This window comes from Mastomys coucha, unplaced genomic scaffold (genome assembly GCF_008632895.1).
Source record: "Mastomys coucha isolate ucsf_1 unplaced genomic scaffold, UCSF_Mcou_1 pScaffold14, whole genome shotgun sequence".
NCBI classification, from domain to species: Eukaryota; Metazoa; Chordata; class Mammalia; order Rodentia; family Muridae; genus Mastomys; species Mastomys coucha.
Genome location: NW_022196896.1, coordinates 31,364,208 through 31,384,508, shown reverse-complemented (window position 1 = coordinate 31,384,508; position 20,301 = coordinate 31,364,208). Strand labels below are relative to the sequence as shown.

General features: G+C 41.0%; 1 long non-coding RNA gene and 1 pseudogene across 3 annotated transcripts in view; one reads left to right on the top strand and one right to left on the bottom strand.

Moving 5' to 3' along the window:
- The window catches only part of LOC116088111, an 87,190-nt gene extending 73,996 nt beyond the window's left edge, over nucleotides 1–13,194 (bottom strand). For 2 of the 3 annotated variants that reach the window (XR_004117773.1, XR_004117775.1), the window contains exons 1-2: nucleotides 12,995–13,194; nucleotides 12,458–12,549 (exon numbers count right to left, since the gene is read on the bottom strand). This is a non-coding gene — a long non-coding RNA (uncharacterized LOC116088111). Of the gene's footprint in view, nucleotides 1–12,457; nucleotides 12,550–12,826 lie in introns of all 3 variants that reach the window. The other variant, XR_004117774.1, reaches the window with a different exon arrangement.
- Nucleotides 13,195–19,148: 5,954 nt separating this feature from the next.
- LOC116088967 lies at nucleotides 19,149–19,918 on the top strand (annotated as a pseudogene).
- The last annotated feature ends 383 nt before the right edge of the window (nucleotides 19,919–20,301 follow it).

Below are 20,301 nucleotides of genomic sequence, written 5' to 3'. Positions count from 1 at the left end.
CAGGTATGGGGAGGTGGGAGGCAACAGGGATTTGTTTTTGTTTGTTTGTTTGTTTTTTGGAGGGGAAATTGGGAATGGAGAAACTTACATGTAAATAAAGGAAATATCAAAAAAAAAAGTTTAATTTTAATGGGGCTTATTTACAGTTCCAGAAGGTTAGTCCATAAAACTGTTGGGTTGAGTAGTGTTGGGTAGCCAGGTAAGCATGACTTGTAAGATGAGAGCTACATCTAATCCACAAAGATGGAGGGAGGAAGGGGCAGGGACAGAAACTGAGGCAGACAAAAATGGAGGGACAGCGATAGAGAGAGATGGGGAGGGCTTGTGTGGGCTTTTATAACATCAAAGCCCACTGCCAATGACACAGAACCCCCAACAATGTTACACTTCCTAATCCTTTCTAAAACAATGCCACCAACTGAAGACCAAGTATTCAAATATAAAAAAATGGGTTTATAGGGTCCATTCTCATTTAAATCACCAAGCCCACAACTACAGTTTCTATTCATGCCATGAAATTCTAGATAATGTTTTGTGTATTTGCATATAATTTGGGAGACAGATCCTATTTTAGTCAGTCTTCTCTGTAGGAACAGAAGTGATAGAATATCTATCTATCTATCTATCTACCTACCTACCTACCTACCTATCTGTTTATCTCTCAGATTTATTAGAATGACTTAGAGACTATGGGCCAGCTAGTCCAACAATGGCCATCTATCAGTAAAAGTCCAAAAACAGGGTAATATTTTCAATCTATGAAGCTAGATCTTCAGTATATGTTGGAGTCCAAAAGAAGTAGGCTTGATTGCCAGAAAATAAATGAATTTGCCAGCAAAAGTGAGGGCAAGAAGGCAAAGAGAGACACTAGGCTTGGCATGGGATTTTGCAACCTCAAAGCCTACCCTTAGTAACACCTCCAACAGGGACATTCCTACTCCAACAACCTCTAATCCTTCTCAAGCAGTTCCATTCTTTGGTGATAAGTGTTAAAATATACGAACCTATGTTAGGAATTCTTATTCAAACCTCCACAGAACCTATACTTTTATTAGAGTTTGGAACAACTGATAACCACAAAGTTTAGAGTTACTTTGCTATATATCTGTATCTAATAAAAGAGTTGCATCCTGCCCTATGAGATCCTAGCAAGTCACATAATAGTTCTTTGCAAATTTTAACAAAATGCACTTACTGAGAATTCACATGGCATATCAATCAATTTTCTATGCACTTGTTGGTATATCTGTTTCCTAATTAAAGCAGACTGCTGGTACATTTTATTTACCAGTCTCCTTCAGTATTTTAATAAATGGTGGTTTTTTTTTTTTGTTTTTTGGTTTTTTTTTGTTTGTTTGTTTTGGTTTTTTTTTTTTTTTGGCCCTCTTCTGGAGACTGAGTGCCAATATAGAGCCATACTGCTTCTCTACCTTGTGCAGTGAAATCAGACTATACACTATGGACCTACAGGCATTCAGACAGACACTGATCATTGCTACAGATACCCAGCATGCCACCTGTAATTAGTAGCATTGCAAAACAAATGTGTAGGTGCCCATTGCTGTGAGTGCATCATATTTGCACCTTGGAGGTTTCAGAGGAGAATGAGTTTGATCCAGTGCCATAGGATATTTGATGATGCTTGATGACACAAGGTGTATAGTGCATGATTCTGCCGCCTATCAGGGTATCCTTGAAAACTCTGTTAAGGTCTTTTTTACTCCCCCTCTGTCACCATGCTCTCTTCTTTTAAATCTAGATAATCTTACTGAGATCTAGCAAACCACAGGCATTAAAAGAGCTATTGACATAGGCACTCCAGTGGTAGATTGTCCTTGGATGAGGAATACTGGCACTTATTAAAGTAGACAGCTCTCATGGACTGCGCCTCATCTTATTTATTTTTCTGAGTTTATGTTTTTAAGAGAGTTCAGTTCTGCCTCTCAGTGTCAGTAGCTCAAGTCCTATATTTTGTCTTCTCTATTGAAGGCTCTTGTGGGTTCCAGATACTGAGAGTAAAGTTCAACCTTATTGATAGATGAGATTACTTTAGGCTTACATGACATAAGACTTATCAAATTACACATACCCCTTTTCTCTAGCACTTGTAATTTAAACTTACAAATAATAAAATATTTTATTGTCTCTGCATGTCTCTTTGGCTTCTTGAAGAATAGTATAGAATGCTCTGGAAAAAAATCTACACAAAAGTATTAAATAAAATTAAAAGTATAACATGTGAACTTGAAAATAGTGGATGTCTGGCCCTAGAAAATTTTTGGGGGAAAACAACAAAGGCTCAACCTTCAACATTTGAGTAGCTCCTCTACTTTTAGTGTTCACTGTCTTGTGTCCATTTCCCCTTTCCTGTTTAACTATAACAAGGGAAGTCTGGGGCTTATGTCCTCAACTGTGGATAGTCTGTTCTATTATAAGGTAAGGCAATGTGGAGTTTGAAGCTCTGAACTGTATTCTAAGAACTAGCAAATTTTTAGTACATTAATACTAGTAAGGAAATAAATTTAGGGCTTATATGTAGCTCGATGATATAGTGCTTTGATATTTCTATTTGATACCCAGAATTCCTGGCTCCTATCCCCACAAAAGTAAGCAAACAAGGTCAATTACTTGAATACCTTTCTGGTGGAATTTTATGGCTTATGGAATACCTGAGGAGATTTCAAGGAACTAAATGATTTAGACAAGCATGTCGAGCATCAAAAAACAAAAAACAAAAAACAAAAACAAAACAAAAACAAAACAAAAACAAAAACAAAACAAAAAAAACAAAAAACAAAAACAACAACAAAAAAACCAGAAAAATATCTCTGTCTATCCTACTGTTGTTTGAATATACCTACATAGTGTTGTCATCAATGTATTAGAGTAGCTTCTTCTCCCACTGTTCCTTTCACTTTCTTACCCTCACCTCACCTCACCTCACCTCCAGTGCCTTTAGTAAGGGATCAAACATGACTATGCAAATCATAAATCATTTTGTGGGCATCCCATGTTGGCTTTCAGAATTGAAGGGACAATCTGGTTTGCTGCAAGTCATTGTTACCTTTGAGGATGCATTGGCCTTTTTGTGCCTGTCCATCCAGAGCTTCATCCTATGGCTAGATATTTTTCAGGTTCCAATATTATAAAGCATCTGATTTAGTGAAAAAACCGTCTCAATACTCTTCCAAATACTCCCTGCTTGCTGCCCTCCCCATCAAACATCACAGAAATGTCAACACTCCCAACCATATTCCAGAGGACATTTAAACAAACATTGTTCTGTTCTTTTGTCTGGAAAAGTCATTTCTGGAGTGATAAGTTCAAAATGTTCTGCCATACACACTACATACTAAGAAACAAAACAGAAAACATTTTTTTTTTAACCATCAGACGTAAAACACAGGACAGTATTTGTTTCCTTGAATAAAAGCACATGCTTTTCTTTATCATATCCAAGTCTATGATCCGCTTTTATGGGATCAGAAATGAATATGGTATCTGGCTACCTACACAGACTGCATATAAATCTGAAGTCTTCAGTAAGATTAATGGGGTTGATGGTTCAAAGTGAGTGAGTCTCCAAATTCCACTTCTCAGGAGAAATTGTCCTAGGAAGTGATTCGTTTCATACGACTCCCACTCCTTACTCAGATACTGAGCACAACGCCATAATGATAGAACATATCATTGGGTCATAAATAAGAAAGGAGCACCTACAAGGGGGCATAAAAATTGTTGGGGATCGGTCTGGTGCTGCTGTGTATTCAAGTGCTAAAAATACTGGCCCCCAAGGGTTAAGGCTTTGGTTACAAGGCTGGGATAAGGATCAGGAGAAAGAGAATGAGAGAGGAAGAGAAAGAAGGCGGAGAGCAGGAAGTCTTCATAGACAGGATGGACCAGGATTACATGGCCGAAAACAGCGACCCTGCAGACAGACTGATGAAGATGAAGCACGAACAACCCAGATGAGACTCAAACAGTAAGTACTTGGGGAGCAGGGCTGGGAAATACCCAGTCTAGCACAGAAAAATAGTTTAGTGGTAATCGCCCAGCAATTGTGCTAAAGCTGATTAAATAAATCCGTATGGCCCGGCAGTGGTGGCGCATACCTTTAATCACAGCACTTGGGAGGCAGAGGCAGGCAGATTTCTGAGTTCAAGGCCAGCTTGGTCTACAGAGTGAGTTCCAGGAGAGCCAGGGTTACACAGAGAAATCATGTCTCGAAAAACAAACAAACAAATAAACAAACAAATAAATAAATAAATAAATTCATATGACTCTTGATTCTTGAGGCCTGGTTAGGTCATATTAAGAACTAACAGGCTTCTCGTCTGTCTAGGCCAGTGCGTTAAGCAGACCTTGGGCACAAATTCTGCAGCCAGTCCCACAACACCCAGAGGAAGCTCCACTCCAAGAGGTGAGGAAGACACATCTGTCCCAACACCAGAAGTAACTGGGACCAGCTGGACCCATGCACATAGGAACTCTGTCAGATCAGTGGCACAGGTTCCTTCAGATCTGTCTGGGCTGGTCCCCGGAGCAGACCTTGGGTGCAAATTCTGTAGCAAGTCCCGTAATACCCAGAGGAAGCTGTACTTCCAGGTGCTCTGATGGGCCCAGAATCACAGGATCCCAGAATTACAGGATCACAGAGACAGCTTGACTCTGAGGAGTTCTGACACAACCAGGATCACAGGAAGGACAGGCCCCAGTCAGATTTCGCCAGGGCAGGTAGCACTAAAGATAACCAGATGGCAAGAGGCAAGCATAAGAAAATGAACAATAGAAACCACGGTTACTTGGCATCATCAGAACCCAATTCTCCCACCATGGCAAGTCCTGGACACACCATCACACTGGAAAAGCAAGATTTGGATTGAAAGTCACTTCTCATGATGATGATAGAGGACATTAAGAAGGACATAAATTACTCCCTTAAAGAAATATAGGAAAACACAGGTAAACAGCTAGAAGCCCTTTCCTAGAAGTGGAAACACAAAAGTCCCTTAAAGAACTACAGGGAAACACAATCAAACAGGTAAAGGAAATGAACAAAACCATCCAGGACCTAAAAATGGAAATAGAAACAATAAAGAAATCACAAAGGGAGACAACCCTGGAGATAGAAAACCTAGGAAAGAGATCAGGAGTCATAGATGCAAGCATTACCAACAGAATACAAGAGATAGAAGAGAAAATCTTAGAGGCAGAAGACAACCATAGAAAACATTGACACAACAGTCAAAGAAAATGCAAAAGCAAAAAGCTCCTAACCCAAAACATCCAGGAAATCCAGGACACAATGAGAAGACCAAACCTAAGGATAATAGGTATAGAAGAGAGTGAAGACTCCCAAGGAAATGGGCCAGTAAATATCTTCAACAAACTTATAGAAGAAAACTTCTCTAACCTAAAGAAAGCGGTGCCCATGAACTCCAAATAGATTGGTCCAGAAAAGAAATCCCTCCCTTCACATAATAATCAAAACACCAAATGCACTAAACAAAGAGTCTTAAAAGCAGTAAGGGAAAAAGGTGAAGTAATATATAAAGGCAGGCCTATCAGAATTACACCAGAGACTATGAAAGCTAGAAGATCCTGGGCAGATTTCATACAGACCCTAAGAGAACACAAATGCCAGCCAAGGCTACAATACCCAGCAAAACTCTCAATTACCATAGATGGAGAAAACAAGATATCCCATGACAAAACCAAATTTATACAATATCTTTCCATAAATCCAGCTCTACACAGCATAATAGATGGAAAACATCAACATAGGAGCAAAACTACACCCTAGAAGAAGCAAGAAAGTAACCTTTCTGCAAACCCATACAAACATAATTCCCCCTCTAACAACAAAAATAACAGGAAGTAATGTTCTTAGTTTCTCTTAATGTGAAAATATTACCAACTTATCCTAATCAATTCAAATTCAAAAGTGTGAGGAATTAGAAATTTGTTGACTATCATCTGGTGGTCTCTCTAATTTGATAATTGGAGAAATAGGTCCAATATTGTATTGTATAGTTTATATACACTTTCTGCTTGTTTGTGCCCTGCAGTGTCTTACTGGGTACCATATAATGGTCTTGAAACCATGCTTTTCCTCTCTCAGCCTCTCTATTAGTAGGATTGTTTATTTGATGTTTTTACACTATACTATGGTTTTCAGAATAGCTTACATATTCCAAAATTATTTATACAGCCAAAAGAAATGTAAACAATTAACTTTGGAGGTAGCTTGTTAGAGAACAACAAAGAGTAATAATGAATCCTTTGCTTGATATTTGTAACTATTTTATCCATTTTGAAAAAGAGGACTTTATAAGTTACTCTTTCTCTAAGATGAATGCTTTTCCAAATTATCATAGCCAATGAACCAGATTCTTACCCTCACCTAATGTCTGTGCCACCCTCCAAGCAGAACCATTGTTCATTGAAACAGTTAGTGAATGACTTCACAGATAGACCATCTTAATACACAAATCATTTCTTAAATGAATGTAACCTGTTCTCTGTGAGATGATAATGAAGACGGTCTCTCCAGTCAAATAGCTTTGACTATAGCAGGAAATCTATATCTAAAAATTGTGCCTACAATTCACTCCTTCGTGCAGCAGAACTGTCAACTCTTAGCTTAGCTACTAAGGAGGTAAAATCCTTTGGTGATGTGAGGGTCATTGAAGTACAGCCTATAACAATGAAAACCAATATCTAAAAATTGTTCTTATTTTGGTCTTGTACTACAATAAGAGCCAAGATTTTAAGCTCTACTAAAAACAAAACAAACAAACGAAGAGATTTTATCTATTTATGTTCACTAAAAAAACTAGTAGTGATATATTATTTTAAAATATACAGTTAATATGTTTAGAGTTATTTAAAATTTATATTGAGAAAAACATACGTATTTTCAGTATTGCTGCAGACAAGCATCTACATAAGACTGTTCATGCTGGAGAGATGGCACAGCTGGTAAGAGCACTGACTGCTCTTCCGAAGGTCCTGCGTTCAAATTCCAGCAGCCATATGGTGGCTCACAACCATCTGTAATGGGATCCAATGCCCTCTTCTGGTGTGACTGAAGATGGTTTTGTGTACTTACATTTAATAAATAAATACATTTAAGAAAAAAATTTAAAAAAAGACTGTTCAATTGAGTGTTTTATATCAAACAACTTTTATACTACTCATTTTTATTGTTAAAATATTTTATAAATTTTAAAGAATATGAGAAAATAAAAAAAGGTATTGCAGGTATTGAAGGGTTCTCTGGAAGGAGTTGAGGTATACAAGGGAAAGTAGAATGTGATGTAATTCTATTTACTTAAAATATGTTTTTAAATGTTAACACATTCAGATAAATTGGAATTATGTCTTTTCTCATCATAATGCAATAAAACTTAAATCAATAAAATAAATAAATAAATAAGTGAAAAAAAGAACTAATAGAGTTAATGAACAGCATTTACAAAAACAAAAAATTGAACAAAAAGATCCTACAATAAACGTATCAGAATGGTGTTGGACCAAAACAGCCAGAAAAAAAGAAAATCCAATGGATTATATCATACTTGTCATAAACCTCACAAAATTTTAGTTCTAGGCTATGTATTTTCTTATATATAAGAAGGAAACTTACTGAATGATCAAAGAGTATTGGTTCTATGGCCAGTAATTAACAAAACTCTTTTATAGAAGCTATGGGACTCTGTATGTAAAAGAATGTACACAATATAGAGCAACATAATTTATATGAGACTGGACCTTCTTAATTGTAAGGAGCAACTTGAGAGAAATCCTGGAAGTGTTATGGCAGAAGGAAGATTGAGAGCATGTTGTGATCCACTGAGTTAGTGACAGAGCATGGGTGTCATGTATCCAGGTGTCTTATGAGTACTTAGGCCACAGAGGGTCTGCTCTTAAAGAAATTTGGGACCCCATTCCATTTCTCCTTCTCCCCTGCTTTCTGGCTATTGGAATGAGTGAGTTTCTCTGCTGCATGCTCCCATCATTGTCCAAAGCACCAGGTCCACCTGATCTTGGACTAGAACCTATACAACTGAGAGCCAAAATGACCCTTCTTTCTTGTAAGTGTATCATGTCAGGTATTTCATCATGGTGGTGAAAACCTTGCTAATAATAGGTAGGATGGACTGTCATGGGGAAAGATAGAAGGAGTCACTCAGATTTCTCAATGATGCTAAATTACACAAAAGAACTAAAGACTTATAAAAACAAATGACTGGCTGGAAAGGATGCGGTATGCTTAAAAGCATGCACTGTCCTTCAGAGGACTTGAGTTTGATTCTCAATATTACTACCTGTAACTCTAGCTCCAGGAGTATACCCCACCATCTGGCCTCTCAGGGGCATTTACACTCACAAGCATGTATCTCAAAAATAAAATAAGCTTTAAAAATGAAATGAAAAAGACATTTTGAAATAACTGCCTCTATCCTTTCTGCTAAGGCAAAGATCTCATCTTTATTACTTCTAATGAAGGCACTTTTTTTCCCTTTTTTAAAAAAAAAGATTTATTTATTATTATAAATGAGTATACTGTAGTTGTCTTTCAGACACACCAGAAGAGGGCACCAGATTTCATTACGGGTGGTTGTAAGCCACCACATGGTTGCAGGGATTTGAACTCATGACCTTCAGAAGAGCAGTCAGTGCTCTTGCCCACTGAGCCATCTCACTAGCCCCGGAGGGCAAGTTTTAACTGTTAAAAAAAAAAAAGTCTTATGTGCTCCCTTGCAAACAGTTTGTTATCAGTTGCTGCTTTGAGGTAGAAGTGGCAGTCTTGGTTACAGGGGCCACTAAGAAGGGTCTAACACCATCTTGGCCTATGGGTTGTGACTCCTTTGTGAATTTTATGCAGTATCTCATGCATGCATTTAAAATGTTGATACTATGCTAAGGGTGGACAAAGCAGAGTAGGCTGAAGCCAGAAAAAAACAGATCACGTGGTTCACTGGGCTGTGACTGGAGAAGTGGGTGGAGGTAGGGGCTGGACAAGGCTCTAGCAAGGGTGTGCATGAGATGTAGAGGGGAGGGGCTGCCTTGGAAAGCATCCAGACCCTCCCCCGTGTTCTCTAATTCTTCACTGACTGCCTTGGCAGCCTTAGGTCTGCTATTGGTGTTGACACTACAGCAGTCACAGGTTAAGAAAGTTCCCTCTTCTGCAATGGGACGCCATGCTTTCAGGACTGGAGCCTCAGAACTCCACAGTTTCCATGAGGTGACAGGAAAGAGAGGGGTTGTAAGTTGCTCTGTAGGCTGTTTTTGAAAATGGGTCATATTTTATAACCAAAGCTTGCAGTCAAACTTGCCTAACCCACCTGAGTGTTGGAGATAAAGGCATGGGCCACTTCTTGTTCTCATCCACAAGCATCTTAATGCTTCCTCATTGGAAGTAAGAAAGCATTTTAGGCATGAACTCCATCATACTTTCTGGTATTCCCTGCTGGTGCTGTAATGACAGATGAGTAGGTGGCTTGGACTCTAAGTGTACTTAATGGCTATTTTTCATTGTCAAGCCAAATAAATTTAAAGTCACCTAGGAGACTTACCTCAGGGCGTGGCTGCGAGGAAGGGAAGTCCACTCTATATGTGAGTGGCACTACATATACTACATGGGCTGTGGTCACAGACGAATAAAAAAACAAAACACACAAAACAGGAAAAGGAAGATGTCAGCTGAGCACCATCCCTCATCCCACTCCTCTTCCTGATCTGTCCAGATGTGAGCTGGCAGCCTCATGTTCCCACCACAGCTATGAGCTGTCTACAATGATGCCTGTTTACAATGATGGACTGCACTCTCTGAGCCCCCTAAACTCTGCCTTCTTTAAAGTGAGCTTTTTAGAGAAGACTGTAATGAACTGATCACACCACCAGTTCTCATGTGTGGTCCTGTATGTGTGTGTGTGTGTGGGGGGTGGATAATACAAGATGTCCTTGGTATAGTCCTTCATAGAACAAAGGAACTCTCAAGAGGGAACAGAATAAAGGAATTTGGAGGGGAAACAGCTTTGGAAGATAGGAATGGACCCTCAGTGTCATCTCCAGGGATCTTCAAGAGGGAGACAAGAAAGAATCAAAGAAGCCCATGCTGGTTGACAGCTCTGAAGCTGAAGGAGGCTAAGACAGAGATACAAATGGTAAGAAAGCCAGACTGTTAACACTGTGGCAGAGACAGGAAAAGTATATGTTGCTGAAGGCACCAAGCTTGGAATTTCACAGAAGCAATGGAAGTCAAACAATCTAGGGCTCTGCAGCTGGGAATCCAGACACCTCCAGATCAGGACTATCTCGTAGTTGCACTGATTACTCTAGCTCTTCAGAAATCTGAGTCAGTTGAACCAGGAGCTCAGGACCAGTCTAGGCAACATAGAGAGATACCCTCTCAAAAGAAAAGCTATTGATGTCCATGAGGTTTCCAGAATCTCCATAGTCACCTAGCCAGCCACACCCACCACAGCCTTTGGTACAGAGTAGGGAGCACACACTATTTTATGTCCCCTTGAATGCTTTAATGTTGGCAGGAACATGAGCTGAGACATTCTAATCTCATCATGGCCTCATGTCAGGAACCATCAAACATAGAAGGGGCTGTGACACTACCAGTCATTAATAGGGACCAATTTCAACTCTACCCACTCTGTGGAAGGGGCAGTATCCCCTGGTCACTGAAATTCACTATCTTTCCATGATTGGAAAGCAGAAAGATGGCCAAAAGAAAACAACAACAACAAAAACAATGAAAGTACCCCTCCCCCAAAACAAAAACAAAACAAAACAGAACAAAAACTTACAATTTTTCAGTGTTTTGTTGAATCTAGAGCGTAATCACTATGTCAATATACTTTTTCCTTGAAATATTGCAAACAAATATACTGGCAGTATATCCCTCTGATCTCTACTAGTAATTGTGATATTGCCATGTAAACTAATAAACATGTTGGGAATATATTGTTTACATAGAAAATATTCTGAATTCTAGCTCTGAAGAATCTGCTAGGTTTATGTTGTGAGCACAACTCAACAACACAGTATAAAGATAAAAAGACCTTAAAACTAACTTCATAGTTCCTCACCTCCTCATTGCAAAGAAATCCTCAAAACTGGGAAAACCTGATACTCCCTCTTTCTCCTCCACTTTTCACTTATTGCCAACTTGGAATATTTTGAGAACATTGAGGTCATAGATTATAGAATAGAAAAATAATTTCAGATAAGTTAAAATGAATAGAAAAATAATTTCAGAACAATCATTAGTCAACATACACTGTAACTTATATTAAAAAATAAGATGGAAATTTTAAGAGTTGTTATAATACAATATTATTGCTAAAAGAAAAAAAAATCAAGAACAGAAAAAAATGAGCCTACAACCTGGGGCCGGGGGACTGTAATTGCACAAGGTCAAGAATAAGGAGAGATGGCCTTGGGTATGTGGAGAGGTAGAATGACCTTGACATCCTGCCAACAGTTTACCAGTCTTTATTTAGCAGAATGTGCATGCGTGTGTTCATAGAGATACACACACACAGGAGCATTATATTTACACAAGAGTATATACATGCCCATATAATTCATACATACACAGGCTCAGACACATGCACAAATGTACACATACACACATACATTTTAATTGTCCATTGCAGGAATAGTTGGTAGTGTACAAGGAGAGGTCTCAAACTGGCCTGCATGAGAGTTTCTCTAAAAAGGCAGAGAGATGGATCTGCTTCAACCAATAAGATTAGAAAAACTGCTAGGGTAAAAACAAACAAACAAACAAACAAAAACATGTTTTTACTCCTAAACAAATGCCTTGAAGTTAAAGAAAAATCCTATTTTTAAAATTAGAGGCAATCTACTTCTTAAAAGACTGCCATATCCTTAGGTCTCAGAAACTCCATAAACCCAGAAACATGCTTAAGAACAACAGAGCCATTCATTTCTGGCCATTAGATAAAAGCAAATAATCCTTAGGAAATTGTGAAAACAATTCCAATCTGCCAGAGAGACTGATTTCTCTTACCTCTGGCAGAAAGGACATAAGGCTGTCTGTGATGCCTGATTATCAAAGCCCATGCAGGCCTCCAGGCTCCCTCACTATCATAAGTGATACATTTCAAGGTCCATCCTAGCATCCTGGCCCCTCCCTTCCCCAGATACTCATCCTCCTTACAATCTACATGGGTTTGGACCACACCACCACCCTCCTTCTCTCTAAAGGCCATAACTGCCACTCTCTAACAGCTATAACAGTTCCTAGACCCTAAGGTAGGAGAATGGGCAGGCCCCGCCCTACAGAAAAAAACTCACCAATCACTGAGCTTGTCCCAAGATTAGATCTTATAACCCCTCCAATCCTAGGCCATCCTGGAGAGCCCGCCCCCAACAAACCTTATGTAAATAAAGTTTCTTGTCTTTTGCTCACTTTTCTGCTGCTTATCACTCAGCAAGGCAGCCACATTCCTGGGTTCTTCTCTCCCAGTAAATCTCTTGTGTGAGGTTTGTAGAGTTAAAGGCCTAGGGAAAGAACATACTGAGTGAGTTTTGGGTGAAGAGGGAGGTAAGTGTCCATCTGCAAAGTGGGTTCTTTGGGGTGTCAAGGGTTGAAGACTAAGCAATTGTCAGGCCTCCTTTTGGGATTCCCACCTTCAGGTGGAGGAAAACAGATCTTCAGTGGGCTCCTTGGTTTTGAGGAATAGAGGGAAGAATGAAGCTAAAGAATCCCTCCCTACATAGCCCCACACTCCTGAACACTAGACCCAGTAGCACATGGACTGGGCAGCCTTTGCCTCACCTGATAGAGACCATTGATGCACTAGTGAAGAGAAGCCAGACTACTGACTCTTGTTTCCTGTCAACCTGCTTTCCCCCACAGCATCATATGATTCTTTCTGGGACTGTGGATACAAAAAGTGCTTGAGAGTCTCCAGACCTGCTCAGCCTGAACCTGTTGATAGATTACCTGAAGATCAGTGTGCCTTTATGGAGCCTAGTAATCCCCATACAGAATCTTTGTATCACTGCTGGAGGAGCAGGAGTCCAAGAAGTCAATGCCTGAAAAAGATGAGAAGGCCAGGGATTGTGGGCTCTTCCGAGCAACAGCTCCTGAACTCCCGACAGAGAATGCCAGAGACTCTGGATCGGAGACCAACTTCTATGACAAAACAACAGGAAGATGTGACACACCAAGAGGACCCTGTGGCAATGGAACCTGTGGTTATTAAATCAAGTCCACCAGAAGTCAAGCCACTGCAGCTTCTGACTGTCAGGTGCTTAGATCAGGCTCTGCCCACACCAGCTGATACACAGTCATGTCTAGATAGAGCCAAAGATGATCCAGATGCCAGGCAGGTATTTCTACCCACTGTTGTGCTATTAGGCACTCCAGAGCCCATTTCTCCTTTGCCTGAGGTTGACATATAGTTAGGTAGTAGAATTACTTGCTGAGTTTCACCTAGCACCAGATCCATGTCTGTACTGTCTGGACTTATGTCAACTTGACAAAAGCTGGAATCATCAGATTGGAAGGAGCCTCAGTTGAGAAAATACTCCCATAAGATCAGGCTGTAAAGCATTTTATTAATCAGTGACCAGTGTTGGAGGGTCCAGGTCATTGTAGGTAGTGCCATCCCTCAGGGTTGGTGATCCTGAGTTCTGTAAGAAAGCTGGATGAGTAAGCCATTTGAAGCGAGCAGAATCAGCTCTTCCCTCCAAGTTCCTGCCGTGCTTGAGTTCCTGTCCGTACTTCCTTTGGTGATAAATAGCAATGTGGAAGTGTACACTGAATAAACCCTTACCTCTCCTTGCCGAAAAGGAAAAAAAGAGAAAGAAAAAGACATAGAGAAGGAAGGAAAGAAAGAAAAGAAAGAAAGAAAGAAAGAAAGAAAGAAAGAAAGAAAGAAAGAAAGAAAACCTATGTCTCTCTTCTATTGTAGAGTAGGGAAATAGCCTTTCCAGTCTCACCCAGCTCCACCACTTACTTTAGGTGTATCCCCTTACCCATTCTTTCCTTCCAGTTTATAAGCATGTCCCAAAATCAAGCTCCCAAAATTCCACCAATCCCAGGCCACCCTGGGAAGCTAGGCCTCCAAGTAACCTTATATAACCTATATTCAGTTCTTAGCTGCTACTCACCCAAGCAGAGATATGCACCCTCCTGGGTTTCTCCCTCCTAAATAAATCTTGTGTGTGAGGCTTATTGTGTGATGTGACTTTGTGGTATTCCTTGGATTCCAACTATCATAACTTTCCCTTCAGAACAGCCACACTTGCACTAGGGAGACCTAGATCTTTCTCTTCAGATCTGTAATACATTCGATGCAATGACTTGGGTAGATTCCTGTGGTGCCTGTGTATTCCCTCAGGAAGATGAACTTGGACCCTATTGCTCATCTCCAGTCCACCTGCAACAGGACAGCAACACCTTCTGGCTCACCAGTCACTCAACACCCTATCCACCAATGCAAATTAGGTAAGTTTCCCCTTTGGTTAGTCCAAGAATTGCTGATTGTCTGGCACTCCTCAGATGCTCCTGTAGGTTGAGGAAAACCCAATCACTGTCTTTAAGGCTATGCTTGGCCCTTTTCATCTGACCCCATTCCCTAACCCTTGGAGCTCCAGTTTTGTGGTTTTCATAGGTCCAGTTGGGCTATCGGTTCCTTCCTGCCCTCTTCTCTCACCTTTCCTTTGGAGTTGCCCAGAATCCCACAGCTCCTTGAGGCCCTTGTGGCTTTTGTGAACCCATTCTCTGACCCACTTCTGTGGCTGAGACCGCCATCTTAGAGATTGGGTTTTGTCCTTTTCTTCTGGAGTCTACAGAAGCCCTGGTAAAAGATGTTCAGTTTCTCTTCTGGCTTAGTCAGGCTAAACCCATGACCCATGTAGAGTATAGTGATTAGCCACTGAGTGACTTCATCCTCATTCAGTCCCCCCTGAATCCTGGGATTCCCATGACCACAGGATGCAATACCATTTTTTTCCTTCCTTCTTATCCATGCAAGTAGTGTCTTCCATTCCCTCTCATTCCCCCGTGGGATGCATTTTAGAAAATCTCCAGCCTCTATACATGGCACTGGACCCTAAATTTTACCTTAATGTCTCTTAGATAATCAATCCAAGTGGCTTTCTAACAGCACCCTAGATTCCAATTTTATTAGTGACCTTTACAAGTACTGGGAGTAAGCAGGGGAATGGAAAGATAGTCCTCATTCTCTAAGTTCAAGCTTTTCTCTCTTCTTCACTCCAAGCCTTGTTTGTTTTTGTCTGGTCTTCGCACCCTCCACATGCTATGTAAATGCCCTATCTTTCAAATTACAGTTAATGGATCTGTACATTTGTTTCAAAGTAGGACCCTGAAGCTATACTTAGCTGGAGAGAGAGAAACCAAAGGAGTAGGCCAGGTTCAGTGCTCACATACTTGGGAAACACTCCTCTCTGGCTGCTGCATCTCTCAGCTCCTTCTTGAAGTGTGCCCAGCCCGTCCCTCTTCCCCTCCCCCGAGTCTATGGCTAGGGCTCAAAGTTTTCCTGTCTCTAAGCCTTCTTTGTTCTCAGTTTACTGGATTTAGTTTTATGAGGATTCAGGTGTCTTTGTGGTATGAATGGTATTAGACTGTTGTTTTATGCTGTCCTATGAAGTAGAAATTTCTGGTTTCTTTGGAAACTCAGTTATGTCATATGATGTTTTGCTGGGGCAGACAAGTGAAAGGATGTTTTGCTGAAGCAGACACTCAAGAGGACATAGAATATAAAAATGACCCCACAGACATTGAGAGGAGGTTGGACATTGGTTCACCTTGCTCTGCCTTGCTAGCATTGGCTGATGGCATTCTGTTTTGGTTCACCTTACCTGGCATTGCTGTTCTTTGCTTGTCATGAGTTCATGCAGAGTAACTCGCCAAAGAACTTGAGATATTCTGGTGGCTTCTGGCTGCTTTTGCTGACTTAGGAATTGATGGACCCTCGTGGGTGGTGGGTTAGAAGGGAGGTTTAAGCATTTAAGAACTCTTATCAAAGTAGATTTTGGAAAGTCTAAACCTACAGGCCCACATTAATTGAAAGCTGGCTCTGGATTGGACTATGGCTTCCCCTCCTCTAGACCCAAGCTGGCTTGTTTAAAGATTTCCTCCAAAATCTCTGTTCCATTTCAGGTAAGCCACATAACTATGTGACAGAGAAAAATTGCAAAACAAAGTAAAGGGACAGAGTACTCTTAGTCTTTGGCTTTGGTCCAGCTCTCTAAATCTTACCCCAAAATCTGCAAGCATATCGGGCAAAGATAAAACTCTGTAACAATGGGGTAATAGTTAAAAACCTATACATAGGTACTCTTAAACAAACACCGTGATATGACAGCATCTGGGGATAAATCAACCAAGTAGGAAATTCGTCTACGAAGTTCAATCCAGATGATCCCTCCACTATTTTTGATCACACTAATGAGCTTTCCACTTATTGGCCACAACCCACAGACCCTTCTCTTCTTCCTCTACTGCCTCTTGGTTTCCCCTTTCTCCTTCCTCAGTGACAGGCTGTCCATCCAGTCAGGGCTCAGGCAGTCCTTGACCAGAACCCTAAATGGAATTGCAAAAACTCGGGGGCATCCTTGATACTTGCCTCACGGCTGGTATTTGTAAGACTGACCTTAAAATGGTAAATTATGAAAAAAATCTAAGATGTCATCCAGGACAAACATGGTAAGCCATCTCAATTCCTAGACTGCCTTACAAAGTCCCTCTTACAGTATACCAATCTGGATCCCAAGACCCCAGTTGAAAGACAACTTCTCACAACCTACTACTTTTCTCAGAGTTTCTCTTACATTAGGGCCAAACTTAAACTTCTAGAGAAAGAACACCTGACTCCACAGGCAGAAGTCTTAGCCATAGCTTTCAAGATTTACACTGTGAGAGATGAAATCGCCTGAAAATGAAAATACTCGACAATGGCTAAGGCCTTCCACCTGAATAAACCTGATACCCAGACTCCATGGCTTTTCAAAGCCTAAGAAGCTCTGTGTCCCTGTTTCAAATATGGTCAGTATGGTCACTGGATCCAGGGCTTCCTGAACTTTCAGAAAGCACCAAGACCATGTCCAAGGTACCACCTAAAGGGGAACTGGGTGTTGACTGCCCCCATGTCCTCAAAGAATGGGGACATTCAGTCCAGATCAGGCTTCAGCTACTGTCTATACTACTTTATTTATTTTTTATTAGATGTTTTCTTTATTTACAATATCTCCTTTCCCAGGTTCTCCTCCAAAAGAAAAAATAAAAATAAAAATAAAATAAAATAAGAAAAAACAAAAACTAAAACTAAAACAATCTCCTGTTCGCTCCCCCCTCCCCCGATCACTACCCCACCCTCTCCCACTTCCTGGCTCTGGCAGTGTAGGAGACTACACTGCGGCATAGGGCATAGAACCTTCACAGGGTTCTATTCCTTGTTGGAATCTCAGGGTCCTCTCCTCCCATTGATGACCGACTTGGCCATGCTCTGCTATATACATGTTGCTGGAGCCATGAGTCCTCCCACGTGTACTCTTTCGTTGGAGTTTTAGTCCCTGGGAGCTCTGAGGGTACTAGTTAGTTCATATTGTTTTTCATGCTAAGGGGCTACAAACCCTTCAGCTCCTTGAGTCCTTTCCCTAGCTCCTTCATTGGGGACCCTGCACTAAATCCAATGGATGACTGTGAGCCCCTACTTCTGTGTTAATCAGGTACTGTCAGAGTCTCTCAGGAGACAGCTATATCAGACTCCTGTCATCCAGCACTTGCTGGCATCCACAATAGTGTCTGTATTTGATGACTGAATATGGGAAGGATTCCCAGGTGGAGCAGTCTCTGGATTGTCCTTCCTTCAGTCTCTACTCCATTGTTTGTCTCTGCAACTCCTTCCATGGGTATTTTGTTCCCCCTTTTAAGAAGGAAAGAAGTATCCACACTTTGGTCTTCCTTCTTGAGTTTCTTGTTGTTTGTGGACTGTACTTTGTGTATTCCGATCTTCTAGGCTAATATCCACTTATCAGAGAATGCATACCATGTGTGTTCTTTTGTGATTGGGTTACCTCACTCAGGATGATATTCTCCAGATCCATCCATTTCCCCAAGAATTTCATAAATTCATTGTTTTTAATAGCTGAGTAGTACTCCATTGTGTAGATGTACCACATTTTCTGTATCCATTCCTCTGTTGAGGGACATCTGGGTTGTTTCCAGTTTCTGGCTATTATAAATAAGACTGCTATGAACATAGTGGAGCATGTGTCCTTATTACATGTTAGAGCATCTTCTGGGTATATGCCCAGGAGTGGTATAGCTGAGACCTCTGTTAGTACTATATCCAATTTCCAGAGGAACCACCAAACTGATTTCCAGAGTGGTTGTATCAGTTTGCAATTCCACCAGCAATGAAGAAGTGTTCCTCTTTCTCCACAACCTTGCCAGCATCTGCTGTCACCTGAGTATTTTATCCTAGCCATTCTGACTGGTGTGAGGTGGAAGCTCAAGGTTGTTTTGATTTGCATTTCCCTGATGACTAAGGATGTTGAACATTTCTTTAGGTGTTTCTCAGCCATTCAGTATTCCTCACTTGAGAATTCTTTGTGTTTCTCTGGAGTTCTTTCTTTAACTTCTTGAGTTCTTTGTATATATTGGGAATCTTTGGGCCCAACCACTGCCATCTCTGACAGGGAACCTCAGGTAGTCATCTTACTATCAGGGTGGTGCACTTCCTTTCTTTTGGATGCTGGGGCCATCTATTCAGTCCTGTCGGAGTTCTAGGGGCCTACCTCTCCTTCCTGTTTCCTAATTAATAGCTTTACCAGCTTCATTAAACACTACTCAGCTGTATCTTTAGGGGCATTCCTCTTACTCATTCATCCTGTTGGTAATCCTGTTCAGTCACCTTGCTAAGAAGGGATCTCCTAGCCAAAGTGGGAACTTCTTGTTTGCTCTCCTCATCCACTTGACCCCAGACTAGCCATTTCCCTTCTCATTCTCCTCCATGCCACACAGTCTGACATACATTTTCCCTTACTAGCTTCTCAGGTAGCTCACAGAGTGTGAAACATCTAAAACCCCTCAAAAGCCAAACATATCTGTCTCATCGTTCAATTTCAACCTTCTGCAAATGTATCACCCAGGCTCAACACCCACTCTTGAGCTCTCCCACAGGTTCAGGGGACTTAAGGCTATTATCTCTGACCTCTTTAGAAAAAATCCGGTGGGGCTGTGTCTGAGGTGGAGGAGGAGGGAGGCAGCAGCATTGTTGGAGGTGGAGAGGAAGATGGTAGCTCCCGTATGGCTGAGAGTGCTGTGGTGGGAATGGGTGGCCCGACATGCAAGTGTGCGCCTCCGGGATCCTGCTCTCCACCTACATCTACCACATGAAGCCTGAGAAGGAGAGGGACTCAGGGGTCTCTGGGCCCTGGGGCCCTGGGTGAAGTGCTCCGCCGCCCTGGCCTCCAGATGGGGTCGAGGATTTGGTCTTTTGGGTTCCAGTTTTGGAAAAGATGGTGTATCCATCCAGCCAAATGGTGTCTTTGGACTTATGTTTCATATACTACAGTTATTGGCATGACAGCCAGCGCAGTTACAACTCTGGTCCTCGTGATTACCTCCATTGTGTCTATGGTGGAGTCTTTGTTCCTGGCCTACATTCTGTACTTTGTGCTGAAGGAGTTTTGCAACATCTGCATCACATATGTGCTGAACTTCCTCCCCCTCCTCGTCCTCCTCCTCCTCCTCCTCAATTACAAATAACTAGTTTGCTTTATTGAGGCCTGGAAGCGACAGCTGCAGACTAAGGATGATCCACTCAACCCCACTCAACAGTCTCAAACAGTTCTTTCATTAAGATTATTTTGCAAGTTTGTTTTTTTTTTTTAAATTCACAAGGGATACTTTCCCTGAGAATCTTAAACTGATTTTTTAAAATTATTGTAAATTAGAAAGGGCCCTAGCTATTCCTATGTCAGTATACATTTAAAATCCAGATACAAATAAGGATATGCCGAGCCAATCAAAGACAAGCTTTAACTTTACCTTGAAGATGTTTCTGAGATAATAAAATGTAGCCCTAGGTGCCCCACCCCCGTCCTCAATTCTTTAATGTGTATAAATTCAATTTCAGGTGTAACAAATGTGCTCATGAACATGAAAATATTTTAGGATACTACATTAAATATTGTCATGTTTACAATACATAGTATGTTTTTAGCTGATGGATTTAAACCTGTAGATTCAATGAGAGTCCATTCGTGTGATATTTG